At 28.1% G+C, this 8,037-nt stretch overlaps 1 long non-coding RNA gene across 1 annotated transcript; it reads right to left on the reverse strand.

Moving 5' to 3' along the window:
- Positions 1–2,183: 2,183 nt before the first annotated feature.
- LOC113372834 lies at positions 2,184–3,702 on the reverse strand. Its single transcript, XR_003366808.1, has 9 exons — positions 3,646–3,702; positions 3,523–3,580; positions 3,165–3,222; positions 3,043–3,100; positions 2,921–2,978; positions 2,801–2,858; positions 2,681–2,738; positions 2,366–2,619; positions 2,184–2,302 (listed from the first exon to the last, which is right to left on the reverse strand). It is a non-coding gene; the product is annotated as an uncharacterized LOC113372834 (long non-coding RNA).
- Positions 3,703–8,037: the final 4,335 nt, after the last annotated feature.

Genomic DNA, 8,037 nt, shown 5'->3' on the forward strand with positions numbered 1-8,037 from the left:
AATGAGTATATTAATGTTTATGATAACATTAGCTTATCAGTTTATAATACCTGCACCTGTATCTTATGTTTCTAATATATATCACTAAAAATGGTGTGAAATGAAACACTCCAAATAAAGTTTAGTTAGTTTTCTTCAAAACTCTTAATGTATCACAATATTTAATAATTCAATTATATTAATTTATTGCAATAATGAAAATGACTAAAACACATTAACATTTGTAATTATATTAATAGATTGTATTTTATATATCTGTATGTATTATATATATATATATATATATATATATATATATATTTATATATATGAGTAAGTTCTTAAGGGCAATACATCAAACAAATAAATTTCTTTGTTTGATATATCGCCCTCAAGAACTTACTCATATGTCAACATCAAAATTATGTGTTTTTATATATACCTGTACCTGTATCTTATGTTTCTAATATATATCACTGAAAATGGTGTGAAATGAAACACTCCAAATAAAGTTTAGTTAGTTTTATCCAAAACTCTTAATGTATAACAATATTTTATAATTCAATTATATTAATTTATTGCAATAATGAAAATGACTAAAACACATTAACATTTGTAATTATTTTAATAGATATTGTATTTTATATATCTGTATGTATTATATATATATATATATATATATATATATATTACTCATATATATATATATATATATATATATATATATATATATATATATATATATAATGAAATTGTTTCTTGGGCATCCATCCAGTAATAAAAAAAACAGTTTTAATGAAAAATGTTTTTATTTTAAGAACATATGTTTCGGGTCCTGATTTGACCCATTTTCAGTGCTATAATTAAATAATTCAGGGTTACAAATTAAAACAATATAAAAAATACATAATTAACAACCAAAAATAAGTAAAACAGTGTATATGAAAAGTATATATGAAAAACAACCATAAAATAAACAAATGTAAAGAAACTCCCCATACAAATAAATTTTGAAAAACAACACAGAAACACAAAATTGCACGAAAAAATAAATAAATGTGAAATAAAAGATTGATGAAACGTCTAGTTATGAAAAATTTAAAAAAAATGTAAAATTAAAATAAATGATATATTTTATTATAAAAAAGCTTATTCCAAACGAACATGTTGTTAGTTTGGAAATTGTATTACGAGTGTGTACGAGAGTAAAATGTGTGCGTAAGTGTTTGCGGAAAATAGTGGAAACTGTATCGTCATTGGTGAGAGAACGGGATAGAGAGAATTTTAGTGGTTTCATATTACGAAGATTTTCTCAACGATCATGCGCAGTAGGAACATAGTAAAAATATATACATGTGTAAGACATCCATAATCAAATCCAAAAAATGTGAATAAAGAGAAAATTATTAAGAAAAAGTATAGATATTAACAGAAAAACGATAATAGTTATGGAATGATAATAGTTACAATGAAAAATTAATATAACATATATATGTATATATAAACGCAAAACAATGAATGCATATATGTATACACATACACATATATGTAAATAGATACACGTATATATATATATATATATATATATATATATATATATATATATATAGATATATAATAGCACAGTATGATATTAAATTGATATTTATAGCTAAGAAAAGTACATCATTTAAAGGAGTAATAGAAAACACAATATTTAATTTAGAGAAGTCAACGGTCCGACACATTAAATGTTTAAGGCACTTCAACAACACAAGGGCTAAGTGTCTAGTACACGCTTTACAGTCAATTTAAACATGTCAAAAAAAATCTACATTTTTAAGTCAATTCAATATTATCAAGAGAGCCAAGTGTATAGTTCTACAAGTCAAAGCACTTACGCAGACTTTGACCGAGACAAAGCAAACGTTTAAAGAAGTTGACCAAGATTTCAAGACACCCAAACAGTAAACAAACTGTTTTACACAATTGTCTCCACTAAAAAGTGCACTCAATAAGTATCCCTATTAACACAAGAATTTTTTAAAATTCGGATAGGTTTAAATATTTTTGTAATTTACGTTACATCATAATGTAATTTGGCCGTAAAGTGGCTCATAAATTAAAACAATCAATTAAAATAAATATAATATATTTATTCATTATTTCATCAACATCTATGCACTTAACTATTCAATATATCACAGTAGACACCTTCTCTGACGACAAGACGGAGATAGTTACTTGGGACAGCATAATTTGAAGATTGAGCGATTATTTTCACTGGAGAAAAAGTCTTGAGTAATTCCAGAGTTGAAGACTACTTAGCTCGAAGTTGTTCAACCTATGAACAAAAACAATGAATTAGTAACAAGTCTCATATAATATACTATAAAAAATAAATCACCTGATAAATTAGTCAGCGCTGTCTTTCAAGCAACATCAGTAAGACCTTCATAGTAAAACTCAGCAAGTGGTTTTTATAATAACTGATTAAGTTAGTGAGGTTAGTCGTGTTAGTGAGTTAATAAGATTTAAGTTAATCATGCATAATTATAGCCAGTCATTAAAAAAAACCACTTGCAAATCATTTACATGAATGAGTATTTTAAACTCATGATGTTTTGAGTATCAGGGCAGTGATAGTTGAATTGAGAAAATCTGCAAAAAAGAAACATTTTAATAAAGTTTGTATTCATACTGGTTATGAATAGTCACATACTTGATTAAATGTTACTGGTGAAGGAGTCTGTGTGCAGAGCAGCAGAAGTTGAAAGGACCTGAAAAAAAAGAAATATTTTAGCAATGTTTGCATTTATAATGGTTATGGATAAACACATACCTGATTAAATGTTCCTGGTGAAGGAGTTAGTGTGCAGAGCAGCAGAAGTTGAAAGGACCTAAGAAAAAAAAGAAATATTTTAGCAGTTTGCATTTATACTGGTTATGGATAAACACATACCTGATTAAATGTTCCTGGTGAAGGAGTTAGTGTGCAGAGCAGCAGAAGTTGAAAGGACCTGAAAAAAAAAAGAAATATTTTAGCAATGTTTGCATTTATAATGGTTATGGATAAACACATACCTGATTAAATGTTCCTGGTGAAGGAGTTAGTGTGCAGAGCAGCAGAAGTTGAAAGGACCTGAAAAAAAAAAGAAATATTTTAGCAATGTTTGCATTTATACTGGTTATGGATAAACACATACCTGATTAAATGTTCCTGGTGAAGGAGTTAGTGTGCAGAGCAGCAGAAGTTGAAAGGACCTGAGAAAAAAAAAGAAATATTTTAGCAATGTTCGCATTTATACTGGTTATGGATAAACACATACCTGATTAAATGTTCCTGGTGAAGCAGTTAGTGTGCAGAGCAGCAGAAGTTGAAAGGACCTGAAAAAAAAAATATTTTAGCAATGTTTGCATTTATACTGGTTATGGATAAACACATACCTGATTAAATGTTCCTGGTAAAAGTCAGTGTGCAGAGCAGCAGAAGTTGAAAGGACCTGAGAAAAAAAAATATTTTAGCAATGTTTGCATTTATACTGGTTATGGATAAACACATACCTGATTAAATGTTTCTGGTGAAGGAGTTAGTGTGCAGAGCAGCTGAAGTTGAAAGGACCTAAGAAAAAAAAAGAAATATATTAGCAATGTTTGCATTTATACTGGTTATGGATAAACACATACCTGATTAAATGTTCCTGGTGAAGGAGTTAGTGTGCAGAGCAGCAGAAGTTGAAAGGACCTGAGAAAAAAGAAAAAGAAATATTTTAGCAATGTTTGCATTTATACTGGTTATGGATAAACACATTCCTGATTAAATGTTCGTGGTGAAGGAGTTAGTGTGCAGAGCAGCAGAAGTTGAAAGGACCTGAGAAAAAAAATATTTTAGCAACATTTGCATTTATACTGGTTATGGATAAACATACACCTGATGTAATGTTTACAGAGAGATTTCTAGTAAAGTAGTCGGAATGAATATTCTTGCATTTTTGAATTGGTCGTTGAACCAGGATCTGAAATAAAAAAAACATTAGAAATGTTATCATTGATGTTGCCTAGAGATTTCATAGAAGTGCTCATGCGTTACCAAACAATCCATCATGATAGGCTCTGTATAAAGTTCGAATTTTCAATGATGAGAGTTTCATAAAAAAATGAAATAAAATAAAAAATTGACAGCATATGAAAATAATGATAAGCTAAATATTGATTTTTAGACACTTACTTGAACTTACTTCTTAGTCCCGTTTAGGAGTTTCTGTGGTCTTAAAAATGACATAAATTTCTAAGTTATTCATACTTTGGATGCTTTCCAAATATTTTAATCATATCATTCCAGTTGACCGGTGTGTAATAATCACAGTGTCCCATCATGTATGCCTAAAAAACATATGAGGTTACAAATCAGTAGATCTAGTAAAGAATAAATAAAGTATATAAATACAATATAAATATAATATAAAATAAAATGGATCAATAAAATAAAATAAATGTAAACTGAATTTTCACTCGATATTACTTGGCCCTTCGATACTCAACAATTTGTTTGATATGATATGTTGTGGTTTTCATGTGATTTCATCTCGATGCCCAGAAATATAGTTCTGTGAATTTACTAGCAGTTTAATTATTGCACTTGGTTTTATATGAAATGCGTTAAGATGAATTCGAAACAGTAAAAATTGAAATGTAATGTATTACTTCAAATCCACATTGCATAGACTTAAAAGATTCAAACGACCACATTATATTTTAGTAGTAGAATGGATTAGTAGTTGTTAGTATTTGTTAGTATTATTAGATATGAGAACTAAGAATGCAAATCATGCAAATGGTCATTTGATTCATAAAAGCCAATGCTTTAATGATTTCGTAAATTTGTAAAAGATAAAGCAAAAACTAAAAGTATCAATTAATGAAATCTTGGGTAAATTCACTGTTCAACAAATGCATTCATACCAAATGCAATTCCAGTAAGACCACAATTAGTGCATTACAGTGACAAAAACTGAAAGACTCTGCACAAAATGCCACAAATTCAAACGTACATGCACCTATAAAATACAGAAGTTAGTATGAAATTATGATGAACATCTCAGATATATTATTATCTAATGTTGATACGTCACCAAAGCTGCTTTCGTGAACTATGCAGTTGCTCCAGAGAAGCACAAAATAGTCTTTATCTGCATCTTCATTTTCAATCAAATTCTAAGAACTATTCTGTGCCATTTCCTTCTAGTAAATGAATAAAATAGTGTATGAGCACAAAGCCGTTCTTCAAAATTCTTGATAACATAAAGATTGTGCTCCAACATATGCAATTCTTCTGATCTATAAATTGAAATGAGTTAGCACATACTAATGATTTAAATAACACTTAAAATTAAACTATATATACAACTCACAAACTGATTAAGTCTCTCGATAAAAATGTTCATAAAGTAGCAGTTCAGATTTACTCTCACTTTGTGTGAGGAAAAACTTTGAAAAACAGTATTTTATATTTGTATAAATAATAGTGAATAAAAAAAAAATATTCCCGGAAGTCTTATAACCGAGTCCAACATATTCACAAATCACAATCACTTTTCGAATATATTGCACAACGTCCAATAGCCTTGCGATTGGAAGATCTTGCTTAGTCAACAAAATTGTTTTATTTAACAATAGACATTATAAAATGGAATATTTACGGTGTGCGTCTATGGCACTAATACGACTTGAGCAAACTATATAAATTGTAGCACATGTCATGTTTAAAGTATGACGCAATACTGTCGAACACGAAATGAAATCCGAGCGAATCCGTAAAGCGAAATCTATTTAGCACAATTACAACATACCAAATTATCCTCCAGGCAGCAATTGGTAAGGGGGCCTCTGTATTCCACGATGCTTCTTCAAGTAACTCCGATGAGAAAATGAATTTATGCCATGATGACATCCCACAGACAGGCATAAACCATAGATGGGCAAAAAGAACTTGTAGATATGCGACTACAGAGCATGCGAGTTTGTTCGGTCGAACATGGCGCTGCATGTGCTCGAGCGCCACTTTATTCGGAAATACAACCAAGATTTGTTTGAACCTTTAATTTTAACAACAATAAATCCGTTATAATTTAAATAAAATAACATCTCTTTATATCTATATTAATGCTCGATTTTTTTTAGAGTAAGTACTCTATTAATTTATACTGCAAGTATTTCAAGAATTGTTAAAAACTTATATAACTAAAAAAAATGTTTCGTTTTGAAGTGATATCTAAAGAATGAAAATACATTTTCAAACATACTAACAAACTTTTTCTATTTTATTTACATTCATATAAGATAACAATTTTATTTAGACTCAAGTCAGTCTTACCGTGCACAAGTTATAAAATTTAAATTGATATACAAAAATGATCCAAGAGAGATCTTTAAAATCAAACATCAAATTTATTTAGTCATACCACAAATCTCATTTCTAAGTTAAATATTTAATTAATAATATTTTTTATTCATGACTTATCAATTTAAGTATTTGATATCAAAGTAGACATACTCAAATCTAACATACCTCATTCTGGTACAAACACTACATCCTGAAGAGCTCATTGAATCAATAACTAGTTAACAACTACATCTGTCTAGAATATATATGTAAAAAGCAACTTTATAAAAAAAATACTTTATCTAAATAATATAAATGTATATTAAAATCTTTGGAATAACATCAAATAGAACAAAAACAAACCATTATATATAATTATATATTTATGTATAAAATATAACCCTAACTGTATTATAAATATTTTATTGTTAATACAAATTCGGTGGCAATTAATTCAACACAGAATTTGCAAACACAGTTTCTTTATGGAAGTATATGACAAATGCATGTATTAAAATCTAGCTTACCACATTTTTATTTTCAGGTGAAAATCAGAATACAATATGTTATATCCGAGATGTATTTCTTTATCAAGTATGTGCCATGAAAATAGCATAGATTCACACCATATTCAATTTGAAACAAAAATGCATTTGCATGCATTATAGTAAAAGACTTTTCAAAGCTGCATTTGATTAACAAATTGGTAAGTCGTATTGAGTATTTGAAATAATTTGATCAAAACCAACAATCGTGTTTTCCATAAATAAGAATGTACATGCAGTCAATATCGCTACAGGAAAAACACATAAATCTTGATACTAGAAATGTAATTTTAAAAATTATTTACATAGAATAATGAACAAGAGGTGTTACAACAAAAAAAGAGATTTTTGTAACAAAGTAAATTTATAATTTGTAACAAAATACCATCAATTTCGGAGTCTCCTAAGGAGGTATTCTAGGGCCCCTTCAACGAATGAGTAATCAATGCATACAAAAAGCTGTATTGGTTAACTAATGTTTGAGTAACAAAAATGTAATATACATATAAGAATTCTGAATTCTACACAAAATCAGCTCATCGTGTTATTATAGAACAAAAGAATTTCTAGTGGAATATTATTATGGAATTGTAATAATTTAAATAAAAAAATCTGAAACAACATGTTTTCCCCATAGTAAATTAAATAAGAATATAGTCTTCCACATATATGCCTGCCTAATTAATTCTTGAAATCATTAATTCGCATAATAGTTATAGTTGAATAAACAAAAAATTGATTGTATTTTATGAATTAAAAAATAACTAGTTGGTTTGGTATTTAGCCTTGAGGCAAGTTACATGAACTTCCCGATATGTAAAAATAATTGACTTAATCAAAAAAAATGTGTAGATAATATACTTCATCAATCCTACTTTAAAAAAACGATAATAATTTTAGCAAAGTTTGACGAATTTTTAAAATTAAACTACTTGTCGTAATGCCGTAATATTACAGTAAGTTCTATAAGACCATGATGTATATCGCCAAAAAAAGTTCGATGAAAATCGGCTTAAAATTTTTCTCAACAGTTCATTACAAGAAAACGGCTCGGTAGATTTTCACCTAAAATTAATCAGTACGATTCCCAACTTACTTTATTAGTGTTTATCATCCTAAACTTGGCATACCCATTTTATTTGATCATAATGA

Source organism: Ctenocephalides felis, unplaced genomic scaffold (genome assembly GCF_003426905.1).
Source record: "Ctenocephalides felis isolate EL2017-DRISC unplaced genomic scaffold, ASM342690v1 CF-g0.4_SCAFFOLD_01604, whole genome shotgun sequence".
In the NCBI taxonomy this organism is placed as follows: domain Eukaryota; kingdom Metazoa; phylum Arthropoda; class Insecta; order Siphonaptera; family Pulicidae; genus Ctenocephalides; species Ctenocephalides felis.